The sequence below is a fragment of the Neofelis nebulosa genome, chromosome 3 (assembly GCF_028018385.1).
Source record: "Neofelis nebulosa isolate mNeoNeb1 chromosome 3, mNeoNeb1.pri, whole genome shotgun sequence".
NCBI lineage: Eukaryota > Metazoa > Chordata > Mammalia > Carnivora > Felidae > Neofelis > Neofelis nebulosa.
In genome coordinates this window covers 127,937,767-127,953,643 of record NC_080784.1, presented here as the reverse complement: position 1 = coordinate 127,953,643, position 15,877 = coordinate 127,937,767, and the positions used below count along the sequence as shown (strand labels likewise).

At 36.4% G+C, this 15,877-nt stretch overlaps 1 protein-coding gene across 3 annotated transcripts in view; it reads left to right on the top strand.

The window, feature by feature from the left end:
• Positions 1–15,877, top strand: part of BMPR1B (bone morphogenetic protein receptor type 1B) — a 425,442-nt gene that overhangs the window by 40,098 nt on the left and 369,467 nt on the right. The gene's annotated exons all lie outside the window — the stretch shown is intronic.

The window sequence follows — 15,877 nt, the reverse complement described above, 5'->3', positions numbered from 1 at the left end:
CCAAACTTCTGCTTGACTTGTGCTGGACCATGAAATCCTTAGAGGTCTGGCTGTGACATCCATTTGGTCATGTCCTGAGCAGTCCACACTGTAGACCTTGTTCCAGAGCTACCTCAGTCTATGGCAGTGATCCTCCTCTGAGAAGCTTCTTGGCCAGACCCTTAGCTAGTGTGGGATGGTCTACACCACACAATAATCTGGCATGTTCAGGAATGCTGAACATCAGTGACTCCCCTGCCTGCCCGTGAACTATAGATTATTTTGATGTGGCTCTACCCCAAGTAGAGTATCCTAAGGAGCTTGTGATCAGAGTGGACCTGTGAGAAGTTAAGCAGAATTGACATGTATCGACTCCTCTCTGTTTCTTGCTTCTCTCCTGTTTTTTTTTTTTTTTTTTTCTTTTCTATTCTTCTTCCCAGTCTCAGAAATAGGCAGAATTCCACCTTCCTTTTCCTTTTGGATTTTCTTTATATAGGATTCTGTGGTTTAGCTCAGCAAAGATGGCAAAGGAAAGATAAGGGCCTTATGAAATCTTCTCTCAAGATAATTTAATTTACAAAACTCTTGTCTTGATACAAATTTGTATTATCTGAATGTTAGTGTATTTCTTCTGTTTTGATCCTTGCATTTGCTGTTCTTCTGTGATAAATCTTAATCTCTCCAAGATGGAAGTTTGGGGCAGATACGGGGAAAGGTCATGTGCTCAAAAGTCTATAAAGGTAAAAAAAACGACATTAACACTTCAGAGTGTGTTTGGCGGAAGTGGTAAAAAGTGACTCAGAAAATTGACCTAGGCTTTTTAAATCAGATTTTCCAAACTGTGTACCATAGAGTCAATTAATAGCATGTTTAAAATGATTCCTTCCAAAAGGGATGCATGGATAATGCATCTTGGATATTCACAACAAATATTAGCTTATTAAAGGTTCTGAAAAGTCCTGCATAAAAAAAAACAATCTTAAGGTGAAGGGAATTAAGAGTACATATATTGTGGTGAGCAGTGAACAATGTATTGAATTGTTGAATCACTGTGTTGTACACCTGAAATTAATATAACCCTGCATATTAAATGTATTGGAATTAGGTAAATTAAAAAAAGAAAAAAGTATCTTAAAATTTGACTGTGAGGCCTAAAAATGTTAAATACCTACCAATTCTTAGTGGAAAACAGTTTTTAACCACGGCTGACCTAAATACAGGGCAGGATCATAGCCGTGCCAGTTAGAGCCAAAAAGCAAAGAGAAATCAGAGATCTGAATGGCTGTTCATATAGCTTGCTTTGGAATGATTGATTGATTGATTGATTGATTGATTGATTTTGCCAAGGACCATTACTAAGAGAGCTTCTAATGAAGGCATTTTTTCAAGGTAAACATATAGTTCAAACCTTTTCATCTAGTATTTACTTTGAATTGAACTCCAGGTAGAAATCATTTTCTTTGGAGCTCTTTTTTGGTTAAGTAGTTTATATGATGTGGAAATGATTTTGTAACACATATGCCCAAGCGGTAGGTCTTTTAGACCAGCTAGTTAGATCCAGCTAGTTTTCTCTTCCCATTCAGTGTGACTCTGAAATGTCGTTTCACTTGGCTGTAGGCAAACAGATTCACTTGGGATCTCGTCTATGTCAACTTTCTGCAGAAGAAGAGTATAATACTAACGATATTTCTGTTTTATAAAGTTCTACAATTCACATAGACAGAAATAGCCAGGATGTATACTTGTATGAGGCAATATGCCAACTAATAGTTCTTATTTAGGCATTTTCTGTAATCTACAAAATGAAATAAACATGTGCCTGTTAAAGGAATAGGTTGACTTAGAATTATAGAATTAAAGATACGCAGAACTTTGGAGCCCCAAGAAACTAAGTAGAGAAATGAGGCCCAGAGAAGTTAAATAATGATTTTAAGATTCTGTAGTGTCCACTAAAATATAATATTACCTTTGTTTGGTAAGGTGAACAATCATTTAACATTTAAGAGGTAACTTTATTTTCAGATAAAATATGACACTTAAACTCAAGGAATCTGATTCCTTTTAAGATCTTAAAACCAAATGCACATTATGGATGTTAAGTCTCCCATTGTCTTTATTTGATTTCCTACAAGGAAGCATATTTGCAAAACTTCATAAATATGTGAAGAAACAGCCTTGGGTGTTAATTTATTTTGAAAATGGGAGTGTTTTGTTTGGGGTAAATGAAAGCTGCAACTTTGTTGCAGAAGTTTTTTATTCTTCAGTTGGAATGGTTTGTAACGAGCTACAATGGAACATGTTTATAATGTAGTTAGAAATCATAGTTATGCTGTTAGGAATCCTTTTCTTTCTTTTTTTTTTTTTTCCTTCTTTTAAATATTTACTTAGAGTGTGAGCGGGGAGGGGCAGAGAGCGAGGGTGAGAGAAAGAATCCTAAGCAGGCTCTGCACAGTCAGCACAGAACCTAACGGGGGGCTCAAACTCGTGAACCGTGAGATCATGACTTGAGCTGAAATCGAGTCCAGACGCTTAACCCACTGAGCCATCCAGGCACCCCTGGAAAAACATGGCTTTTAACCTAAAATGCCCTGGGAATGAATAAATCTGTTGTATTTTGTCTTAAAATTTATTTTTTATTTTTAAATTTCCATATCCTAATACATAGTAGCAACTGAAAAGTTACATATAGAATGAATGAAAAAAAATAGAGCTGGAAAATAATAGCCGATAATAGTGTAATAGAAATTTTCCATACAATTAAACACTCTCATTTTCTTATAGTAACATTTATGTAAAATTTTCATTGTCTAGATATAGTGGTAATATATATTGGAATTCACGGCAAGTCAACAAATATTTTTCCACATCTTTTCCACTTTTATAGCATTTAAAATATTGAAAAAAGTTTAACTCCAGTATAGTTAACTTACAGTGTTACAGTAGTTTCAGGTGTGTAATATAGTGATTCAGCAATTCCATTCCTTACTCCTTGCTCATCATGATAAATGAACTCTTAATCCCCTTCACCTATTTCCCATCTCCCTATGCATCTCCCCCGTGGCAACCATCATTTTGTTTTCTATAGTTAAGAGTCTGTTCTTTTTGTTAAAAAAGAGTCTCTTTACTTTGTTCATTTGTTTTGTTTCTTAAATTCCACGTATGAGTGAAATCATATAGTATTTGTCTTTCTCTGACTGACTGATTTCACTTAGCATTATACCCCCTAGATCCATTGGTGTTGTTGCAAATGGCAAGATTTCATTCATTTTTATGGCCAACTGAAAGTCCACTGAATACACACACACACACACACACACGCACACACACACACACACACAGTACATTTTCTTTATCCATTTATCTATTAGTGGACACTTGTGTTGCTTCCATAGTTTGGCTGTTGTAAATAATGCTTCAATAAACATAGAGGTGCATATATCTCTTCAAATTAGTGTTTCTGTATTCCTTGGGTAAATACCCAATAATGGAATTACTAGATCATATGGTAATTACATTTTTACTTTTCTAAGGAACCTCCATTCTGCTTTCCACAGTGGCTGCACCAGTGTGCATTCCCATCAACAGTAAGTGAGGGTTCCTTCTTCATGGGTTTATTTCTGGGCTCTTTGTTCTACTTGGTCATCTATGTGTCTGTTTTTGTGCCAGTACCATAGTGTTTTGATTACTGCAGCTTTGTAATGTATCTTGATATCTGGGATTGTGATACTTCCAGTTTTATTCTTCCTTTTCAGGATTGCTTTGGCTATTCTGGGTCTTTTGTGGTTCCATACAGATTTTAGGATTATTTTTTCTAGTTCTGTGAAAAATGCTGTTGGTATTTTGAAAGGGATTGCATTAAATTAGTAGATTGCTTTGGGTAATATGGCTATTTTAGCAATATTTGTTCTTCTAGTCCATGAGTATGGAATATCTTTCCATTTGTTTGTGTCGTCTTCAATTTCTTTCATCAGTGTTTTATGGTTTTCGGAGCACAAGCCTTTCGTTTTCTTGGTTATGTTTATTCCTAGGTATTTTATATTTTTGGTGCAGTTGTAAATGAGATTGTTTTCTTAATTTGTCTTTGTGCTGTTTCATTACTGATGTGTATAGACATGCACTGGATTTCTGTTTATTTTGTATTCTGTAACCTTACTGAATTCCTTTGTCAATTCTAATAGTTTTTTGGTGGAGTCTTTAGGGTTTTCTGTATATAGTATCATGTCATCTGCAAATAGAGACAGTTTTACTTCTTCCTTACCAATTTGGATGCTTTTTATTTCTTTTCCTTGTCTGGTTTCTGCATCTAAGATTTTTAATACAATGTTGAATAAATGTACTGGAAGTGGACATCCTTGTCTCATTCCTGATCTTAGGGGAAAAGCTCTCTGTTTTTCGCCAGTGAGTATGATGTTAACTGTGGGTTTTTCATACCTGGCCTTTATTATGTTGAGGTATGTTCCCTCTTAACCTACTTTGTTGAGGGTTTTTATATGAATGGATGTTGTACTTTTTGGTGAATGCCTTTTCTGCATCTGTTGAGATGACCATGTGTTTTTTTTACCCTTTCTCTTATGTGCTGTCTCTTATGTTGATTGTTTTGCAAATGTTCAAGCACCCTTGCATTCCAGGAGTAAATCCTACTTGATCACAGTGAATGATTTTTTTAAAATGTATTGTTGGGTTCAATTTGCTAGTATTTTTTGAGGTTTTTTGCATCTGTATTCATCAGAGGTATTGGCCTGTAGCTCTCTTTTTTGGAGTCTTTGGTTTTGGTATCAGGGGAATGCTGGCCTCATACAGTGAATTTGTAAGCTTTCCTTCCTCTTCTATTTTTGCAAGAAATACATTTTTTGAGGTGACTTGTAAATGCAATCAATTTAGCTTTATTCAAGAAAACCAATCTCTTATTACATAGATGAAACTTTCTCTTTATTGTGTCGAGTTGATCTTAAGAGAGTGTGTGTAAAATGTAAACTCATGCTGAGTTACGGCACTTTTTTTTTTTTTTAGCAATATTCAGTGAATTCAGTCAGTGTTGACAGTGAGTTTATATAAGTCAGGTCCAGAGTTAACATTCCCTTTTTTAAAAGTTTTATTTTTTATCCTAACTGGGAGGCTGAACAGAATTAATTAGTTGGCTCATTTACTTTGACTATGTACTCCATTGTTTGTAACATTCTATTAGTTGCGGAACTTTAAACTAGGTAAGCTTATAGAGATTCTTTCCTCAATAGTAAAATGATCTTAATACCTGTCTCACAGGGTTTTGATGAGGATGAAATGGATCATTTGATATGTTACCTGCCTAGCACAGTGTATGAGGAAGTTACTGGACCAGTAACTAGTCATTTCTTCCTCATTTACCTTCTTTTCTATTATGTTACTACATTGTAGGACAAAATGGAAACAATTGAGTTGGTTGTGTTTCCAGTGCTTTTAATATGCCCTTTATTACTTCTAGAGTTGCCAGATAATATACAGGACAACTAGTTAAACTTGTATCTCTAATAAACAATGAATAATTTTTTAATATAAATAGCTTATCTCAAATAATACATGGGACATCTTTGCACTAAAAATTATTTGTATTTACCTGAAATTCGGATTTAACTGAGTATCGTGTATTTTTTTTTTTCAACGTTTTTTATTTATTTTTGGGACAGAGAGAGACAGAGCATGAACGGGGGAGGGGCAGAGAGAGAGGGAGACACAGAATCGGAAACAGGCTCCAGGCTCCGAGCCATCAGCCCAGAGACTGACGCGGGGCTCGAACTCACGGACCGCGAGATCGTGACCTGGCTGAAGTCGGACGCTTAACCGACTGCGCCACCCAGGCGCCCCATTATCGTGTATTTTTATTTGCTATATCTGGCAACTTGATTACTACATGTTGAATTTTGCTTTATTAGCAATTGATACTCCTTTTCCTTGTTACATTAAGGACATTACTATTAAATAACTTTGTAACGAATAGTAAATGTGGAGTTGCTAGTTATTTGTGCATTACAATGTTATAGTCATGTACATTAAAATAATCAGATTTGATATAAAAATTTGCTATGCACTTTATTATAAATAAATGTGTCTTAATTCCTGAATTAAAAAACCATTGAGAGAAAGAGAAAGGTGAGAATCCAAATAGAAATCGTGAATGTACTTTTGTTCATAATTAAGTAATGAAACAAATCACACTTAGGTAATTGAGAATAATTTAATTTGACTTCAAGGAGTGAAATGTGGGAATAGCAAATCCCTGGAACATGGTAGCCATACCTGGGACATTGTGACTGGAGAGAATAACATATGATGTTTTGTAATATGTGGAGAATAGAAAGCAAATTCAGTCTATAGCTACCATTATGTTCAATGGATTTTTGTATATTACTTCAGCATTTGAATAGTAAATAATAAAGAAAACTTAAATTTTTTCATTCCAATCTTGTACTAATAACATTTGTCATTTTCTATTTTGTGGTAATTTGTGATTGTCGCTTTGTAGCATTTCTAAAGTTAAGTGAACATCATACTCATTCCCAGTGCTATTTTAAAAGTTTTTGCATTTTCTTTCCTATACAACCATTGCATACTCAATATTAAAAACTTGGAATTCAAAGAAAATTAGACTCCTTACCCAAAGAAAACTATTGGCATCTTTTTGGTATTTTAGTCTTCACCTTTTGCTGTATACGTATTCTAGATGAGTCATGATTATTATATTATTTTCTAATATGGCAACAGTACATAATTATAATTAAAAATTTTTTAAAACATTTATTTATTTTTGAGAGACAGAGAGAGACACTGAGCAGGGGAGGGACAGAGGGAGGGGAAGGCACAGAATCTGAAGCAGGCTCCAGGCTCTGAGCTGTCAGCACAGAGCCCGATGTGGGTCTCGAACCCACATAATTATAATTTTAGTGGCAACTTAATGTTATATCCTGTTGGTGTGCAGCAGTTTACTCAGCCAGTCTGGTACTTTGAGACATTTACTTTAATCGCAACTTTTAATTAGAAGTAATGTTGAGATGAGCAGTTTTGGCATATGGCTTTTTATATAGTCATTTTACTTTGGGCTTTTTACTAAAGGTAGAATTTCAATAATCCAAAGAAATACATACACTATACATTATAAGATCCTAGGTAGATATTTTCAAAATTACTGAAAGGGCTGTGCTTACTTTTGTCGACCGTGGCACTGAGAGTTCCTGTTTTGTTCCACCATTTCAGAAGTTTTTGCTTATTTGATAATTCAAAAAATGTGAAGTTTTACATTTCTTTGGTTACTACTCTGGTTGAAACTTTATAAATGCATTTGGCCACTGACTTCTTTTGTTCATTTTACTTTTTATCACATTTTTAAATAAAATTTTAGAGTAGCAGTATGCTGTCGGCTTGTGAGAAGAGCTTAATAGATGCTTGTTGCTTGAGTGTATAGGTAGAACATCATATAAAACTGTCCTTGGTAAACACTTTCCGGTTTCCCCTTTGCACCATTATAATTTTTAAAAACCCTACGAGTTCGTGTGTAATGAGGTTACTATTACCCTGTGAAGTGTACAGCCCATCAGTTCTTTCATAATGTATAAGCTTCAAGTGATCTCCCTTTCGCGTCTCCAAGGATCGTGCTAACTGTAGTCCGAGTGCAGACAACAAATACCCAATACAACTGTTCTCTTCTCTGGTACTAAATATTCTCAAGTGCTTTTCCCCATTCGTGTATTTCCTTCCCTTTTGTGTACACACTGCACAGTTCCTCTCTGCCAAAATGTAGAAAAGGGAAACAGTATTTTGCATGAATAATTTTATCCTTCTCTCTCTGAAACAAATTTGTTTTACTCTTCAGAAACCTGGCCACAAATCTGAAGGACTGAAGAACACCAGTGGAAATGAGTTTATGCATAATGCTAAATACCCATCTGGTCCCTGCCAATGGCCAAGATTTGAGGCAAAAGCATAGCTAACGTTTGTTTACCCATAAAGACAGGGAGAGACTCAGGTAGCAGTTGTTTATTTTACTCTAGAACCTGAATTCTTGAACTTTGTGTGTCTGTGCCACCTCTCAGTTCTCTTGCAATTGTGTAAAACCACAGAGGAGCAGGTGAATTTGTAGCTGCTTTGACCCTGGAACAGATTGGCAGTGGACTAAGATCCCAATGGGCAGTCTTTTCTGTCTTCTGTGCCTTTAAAATAAAACTCTCAAGGAATAAAGAGAGAGAATTATGTAGGCTGTTGCTATCTATTGACTCTCAAGAAATAGAGCTTTTTGAGCCATGTCCCCTTGTCATTCTACATGTTGGCATTTATTTGATTCCAAGCCAAAGTATTTTTACTGCTTTGTGTTAAAGAACTGCTATAATTTTTTCAACAGTTGTTGGGCACATACTGTCTTTAATGAGGACCATATTAACTTGATTATATTCAGAATGCTAAGCAATACATGGAAATTTGAAAAACATGTTAACTTACAACACTATATATAGGTATATAACCAAATACTGCCAGTAGTTGAAGAAGTCATTTTGTTCCTGTCTCTTGGAGTAAGTAGTATCTGGTTCCGAGATTAACACATGAGCGTAAGGGGAGGAAGTATAAATTTGGTGTGTGAATGGGAACTAGCAGTAAATTGTGTTGTGTTATTGTCCCAAGGTCAGGAATACAGCAAGATTGGGACGCAAACCTACATCGCACATTTCATCACAGGGACAAAGCAAATGCAATTTGATTTGTATTTTATGAGATGTAGAGCCAAATTAAAAAAAAAAGCCTATTCTCAAAATGTATATAGTGTACTTCACAACTAAATCTCTTCTATAAAGATAGAACCTAAACTGTGTGTCTTGAAACTGTTGATGGCATATTTCTTCTCTGGTTTTACTTGCAGAGTGTGCAATCCTACTGAGGGGGCATTGTGTCCTTTTTACCCTTGTGTGTTGAATGGCTACCTCAGTGCCAGGCACATAGTAGGGTAGTTAACTGCTGCTAATTGAATTAGTTTGGCATGATTCTTTCAAGCAGGGCTCAAATTATATTTATTAGCATACAGTTATGTTTCTTTTATAAATTGTATATAAATTGTGTTTTATAGGCTTTATATATTTTTATATGCTTTACGTATTTATATATAAAGCAGGGATCAAATATCTTACATATAAAAATTATGTATATAATGTATATGTGAAATCCTTTTAGAGTGCATAATATAGTGTTAGGAAAATTGGGTTGATTATAGTTACAAGGAAAAATCAGATGTTTATATGATTATGAAATGAGAAAAAGAGATCATAATAGAGATAGTTGAATACTTATTAGAGTTCTCAATTTGTTAATTTTCAGACTCAGTGAGGGTAGTTAGATATGATAATGCTAACTTTGCATAACAACGTTATCTCCAAATGGATAGTGCTTTTAACCATTAGAAGAGATGTAAGTTTTTCTTACTCACATAAAGTCCCAAACAGGTTTGGTGACCAGCGGATGCCTCTGTAATTAGTGTTTCAACAACCCATGCTGATCTCATTGCATAGCTCCATCATTTGTCATGTATAGCTTTCGTGGTGCTTATGTGTGCCAAGCCAGCGGAAGGGAGAGAGCAGGGGGATTGCTGCACATTGGAGGATCTCATGGGTCAGGCCTGGAGGTGCTGCTCGTACTTCTGTTCACAGCCCATTGGCTGGGACTCGTGCCTAGGTCCTCACCTACCTGCAAGGGTTGAGGATACTCTGTAGTCTGTGCCAGACTACAGATAATTACTTACACCCTCGTTTTCTTAAATCACTGTTTGTTTTCGTTTGTGAATAAAATGACTTTAATATGACTATGGTACTTATTATTCCAGGCTGATTATTAAAAGAATTGATGGCTTTTTAGAAAATAAGACTTTTACTGAATATTGGAGTACAGAATTCCTAAATTCAAGAACTGCTTAGCTTTGATACCTTGGTCATGACAACTTTCTCCAGTGCCAAGGAGGGAACCTTTGAATCCAAATATTTTTTCTGTATAAAAGGCCCACCCACAATAGCATTCATTTGCAGAAGGAAATGATTTATTGCTCCCTGTGAATGAGTGCCAAAAAAAGTTTTCGACTGAAATACGGTGCCAGTGTTTCCATATAAACACAATTTTACCATATTCAGAGATGTGGAAATTTATTTTTTTCCATAGAATTTATAGGTTTTGAGAGGTAAAGGGTCCTCATAAAGTTCTTGTACAGTTTGAAATCTTGGAAGTTATTTAATTTTTAAAGTTCAAAAATTAATGTAGAAATGATAGAAACATTATCTAGAGGACATTTAAAGCTCTTTTCTTCCAGGTATGTGGTAATAATCACAATATTTGCTTGCTGGAGGATATTGTTTTATACTATCATTCATTAAACATTTAATGGGCACCAACTGTGTGCTGTGTGATGGGCACACACCGAGTCCCTGGTCCTTAAGAATTTAAAGTCAGTGAGGGGAGAGAAGCTGTGACTCCATAAACTCTAACATGTGATCCATTCTGTTAGAGAGGAATTGGTGAAGGGGGAGGAGACTCATGTTTTTGACAAGAGTGTGTAAAGTTTTCATAGAGAAGATACCATCTTGGCTTTGGGTAATCAATTGGTATTTGCTTAGAATGGAGAGGAATTAGAGTATTTCAGGCAAAGAATGGCATGGCCAAAATGATGAAAGTTTTGGAGATTCATGATGTGATTAGGATGCTGGGATTAGTTCCAAAATGCTAGAAATTTGGGCAGTTTGGGGAGGGATTGTGGGGTGTGTGCCTTTCCCAGTAGGTTGGACTGGTATTACAGATCATACTGAGGCTTCTGCTTTTCTTTCAGTGGTATTGGCTTGGTATGCAAGTTTTTAATTTGGGCAATAATATAATCAGATGTCTATTTTAGAAAGATAGCTCTGTTGGCTCTGCAAATGATGTGTTAACGTTAAGAAGACCAGAGGCAGTGGAGAGAGAATGAGGGCAGTCATTGGGAGTGGAGAGGCCAGCACAGCAAGGAGAGATGGTCCACAGGTAGAATTGCCAGAAGCTTGTCATCAGGTAGTTTTTGAAAGTGGTGGTTTGGCTGGTCATGAAAAATTGAAAAGATAATGATAGGTAGAACTGAGTGGCATATTCAACCCAAACTTTAATAAATTTCTTGCAAATGCCGTTTATAGACTTTGTATCGTATGTCACATCCAGGGAAACAAAAGTAAAAAAAAGTTGAAGACAGCCTTTATTGCTTCTTATTGGGACAATATCTGATGATTTATTCTAAGGCTTCCTCCCTTGCTTCATCTCACATAAGGATTTAAAAAAAAATTTCTTTTAACGTTTATTTTTGAGACAGAGAGAGACAGAGCATGAACGGGGGAGGGGTAGAGAGAGGGAGACACAGAATCTGAAACAGGCTCCAGGTTCTGAGCTGTCAGCACAGAGCCCGACGCGGGGCTCGAACTCACGGACTGCGAGATCATGACCTGAGCCGAAGTTGGCCACTTAACCGACTGAGCCACGCAGGCGCCCCAAGGATTTTAACCATTGTTCTAATTTTATTAACTGATTTGTTAATTACACACATATTTAGGGAGCACCTACATGTGCTCAGAGATGATCTTGGTTGTGAAGATAAATTATAGAACTCCTGCCTATGTGAGATTTAAATTCTGTTAAGGGAGACAGATAATATGTTAAATAAACAAGAAAATATGTACAATGGCATGTGATCATAATAGCTATCGAGAAAAAATAAAGCAGGAGAAGGCATGTGGTAGCAGTTGAAGGGTCTCTTATTTACCAGGGGTAGTCAAGGAGGGCCGCTCAGAGAAGGTAACATGAGGAAGCAAGCTATCTGGATTCCTAGGGGGAAGATTTCCAAGTAGTGGGAGCAGCCAGTGCTAAGACTGAGCTGAAAACCCACCAGGCCTACAGCTGGGAAACACTGGGCTTGGCAGTGTGGCTGGAGGAGTTTGACACGGGGAAGGAGATGAGGTCTGAGAGGGAGGCGGACGCCAGATCCCTGGAAACTTGTAGGCTCTTGTTGGGATTTTGCCATTTTCTCAGAATTAAACAGGATGGAGAATTTTGAGTAGAGATGTGGCATCATCTGCCTCAAGTTTTAAAGGGATAGTGTATCGGGTATTTTGTTGAGAGTAGACTGTAGTGAGCCAAGGTGGGGGGCAGTGAGGAGATAGTTCTGTGGTATGGTGAAGACAGAAGCAGTGGCTTAGACTAGGGGTGGAGGAGGTGGAAGTGAGAAGTCACATGCAAAGTGTGCATGCTGACAGATTGTATGTGTGGGATGAGAGAGAGGAGTCAAGGGGGATGCCAGAGTTTTTGGCCTTTACAACTGGAAGAATGGAGTTGGTGACGCCAAGATGAGGAAAGCAAGAATGTGGGGTGTAAATATGAGGAGTTTAATTTGGGAGATTTGTAAGTGCTGTGTCTGTATATATACATGCAGGTGGAAATGCCAAAAAGGGAATTGCCAAGTATAGACTACCGTGGACGTCTGAGGGTCAGGGTAGAAGTAAGGGTAGAATATATTGTGATTATATCTGGAGCAGAAATAGAGTTCATTTGAAACTGGTTGCAGGTAGGGGCGCCTGGGTAGCTCAGTTGGTTAAGTGTCTGACTTTGGCTCAGGTCATGATCTTGTGGTCTGTGAGCTCGAGCCACGCTTTGGGCTTTGTGCTGACAGCTCAGAGACTGGAGCCTGCTTCAGATTCTGTGTCTTCCTTTCTGTCTGCCCCTCCCCCACTCATGCTCTGTCCTCTGTCTCTTTTTCTCAAGAATAAACAAATATTAAAAAAAATAAAACTGCAAATAATCCAAATACCTGTTCGTAAATATTTAAAAAGAGTATAGCATTAAAAAATGAATAAATATGTTCTGAGAAGAAAAAATAGATTGTTTTTATGAGAATGTATTTCTCGGTGACCTTTTTCTGTTTTATTCATAGTATCTTAAAATTATTTTTTAACAGATTTTCACGTTTATAAATCCACAATTTGTAAAAGAGAACTTAAGAGATGGTTTACCTTTAATTTGGGTTCAGAAAGTAAGGTTTCCTAAATGACCGCATGTTACTGCCATACATAAACGTTATGCTTACAAATTGTTTACCTATGTCCTTATTCTGCTTTCCAGTAATAAGAGTTTTTGACAGGATCACACAGTGAGTGCCAAAGAGCAGAATTGCTTCGTTGTTAAGAGCATGGGCTCTGGAACACATTTTGGCTCTGCATTTTATTAGCTGGCTGAGCTTAGGCAAATTACTTACTACCCCTCTGCCTTGTTTTCCTTATTAGTAAACGGGAGATAACACAAGTAAAGGATTATTATGAGGATTAAAGATGTTAATACATATAAAGTCCTTAGAACAGTGTGAGGTATATAGTAAGTGCATAATGCTAGCTGTTATTATCTGCTATTAATTAAATGATTACTCTAAGCTAGTACTTATACGGGGCATTCCATATATTGTATATATTTAAACTCTATTTTCTGCATGGATTGTATTTACTGAATGAAATAATAGCATTAGTGGGAAACTAAATTAAAACAATTCATGTGAACTCTGCCACCTCAAATTAATGAGGTGTCTTCATTTCTGTTTTACTTCTTTTCAGATCTGTCACCTTGCATACTTACCATACCCTCTTGTCATTTTTCCATGTTGTAATATGTGGTCATAATGATTGTACATTTTGATGTAACAGAAGTACTTGGTTCTACCTCTTATTGATGGATATTTGGACTGTTATAATCATAAATACTCTTATAATATGAATTCTTCATATTTTCCAGCAAATACTTCTCATTTATTTGACTTATTTCACTTAATTTTACATATTTCCTGAGGTTATATTCCTAAAACTGGGAATTACTAGGAAAAGGAATATATGCTTTCTGGTTTAGAAACATGTTGCTAAATTTCTTTCAAAACTGTACATCCTATCCTATTGATGCATAGTCAATATTGCTAATATATTTTTTAATTAAAAAAGGTTTTTTTAATGTTTATTTATTTTTGAGAGAGAGACAGAGTGTGAGCAGGGGAGGGGCAGAGAGAGAGGGAGACACAGAAGCTGAAGCAGGCTCCAGGCTCCGAGATGTCAGCACAGATCCCGATGTAGGGTCTGAACCTACAAACCGTAAGGTCATGACCTGAGCCAAAGTCGGATGCTTAACTGACTGAGCCACCCAGGTGCCCCTTGCAAATATTTTTTATTTTTCTAATTTGGTGGTTATTGGTACTTTTGGGGATATGATTTTTCACTCTGCTAATTTGAGGGAACCTTGTGGTAAAGAACATGGATGCTGCAAATAGTTCATATCCTGGAATCACACTTGACTAGATGTGCAAGCTTGGAAAAGTTACTTATTCTAAGCATCAGTGTACTGGTCTGCAAAGTGTGAAAAATGCCTGCTTAATGTGGTTATTGTAAAGAATAAGTTAGATGATGTGGATAAAAAGAGCATAGTGTCTGATATTTTATAAGGTTATTAATATTACACTGAATTTTCTTCTTGTAGTACTTTTGACTGCTGGTATGATCAGTTATGTTAAAAAGTTTTTTTTTTTAAACTTTCTTTTGCGGGGGGTGCCTGGGTGGCTCAGTCGGTTAAGCATCCGACTTCGGCTCAGGTCATGATCTCGCGGTCCGTGAGTTCGAGCCCCACGTTCGGGCTCTGTGCTGACAGCTCAGAACCTGGAGCCTGTTTCAGATTCTGTGTCTCCCTCTCTCTCTGACTCTCCCCCGTTCATGCTCTGTCTCTCTCTGTCTCAAAAATAAAAATATTTAAAAAAATTAAAGAAAAAAACTTTTTAAAAAAACTTTATTTATTTTTGAGAGACAGAGAGAGAGATAGCACAGAGCCCAACGCAGGGCTTGAACCCATGAACTGCAAGGTCATGACCTGAGCCAAAGCTGTATTTTCAACCAACTGAGCCACCCAGACGCCCCATGTTAAGCAGTTTTAATGTTTATTTACGTGTGTGTGCGTGCACGCTCGCACATGTGTATTGTCTTTTCAGAGGCCTTAGCGTGTTTTATCCTAAACCATTAGTATGTTTTTCATAGAGTGTAGTATATGTGTTGACATATTTTCTGTTCTTTTGGCATTGTATAGTTTTCTTTGGTATATTGGTTTTCCTTTCTTTTACTTACATATTATTTAACAGTAAATATGTCATTGCAGCTCCTTATATATCTGATAAATAGTTCTAGTTGATGATGGTATTTATATAATTTGAACTGTGTTATAAAACTCTTCCTTCTGTTTGGACCTTGGTATAAAATGTAAAATATGGATCTAAATTAATATTCCTAAATTTTGGATCATTATTCTTCACTCTGCCATCATTTTTCAATAGCTCAATCTATTTTCTGTGGAAATAAAAAAAAGATAATTTGAAGTGCCTCTTAATAAAAATAGTTATCGCATTGCTTGCTGTATAGTTAATCTTCTAAAAGGTGAATTTTGCGGAAGCTAACAGTTATGTAGCTTTGAAGACTCTGTTTTTAAGGAAAACAAAGTAGTTCAGGCTCATTCCGTTCTTAAAGTCTTTAGTTTGAAAAGAGAAAAAAGTGAAGTTAATTTTCTTTCTCCATGTGTGTGTGTGTGTGTGTCTGTGTAAAGATAGCACTTTCACACCTGTAAAGCCTTTTCGAGTGACTGGCTGATAGGGAAGAAAACAATTTAATTCTGAGAAGAATGTACCACAAAATCCCCAGAAAATTTGTTTTCAGATACTGAACTTTTCAAATATCACGTGTCACTTTCATTCACAGTTTCAGAAATTTCCTCTTTTCGTTCTTTGATGAGTTCAGATTCTGGTTCCACTGTTTGTTAGGTTTGTGGCCTTTGAGATATTGGCCTTAAGGCCTCAGGTTCTGTTCCTGGTCTGCAG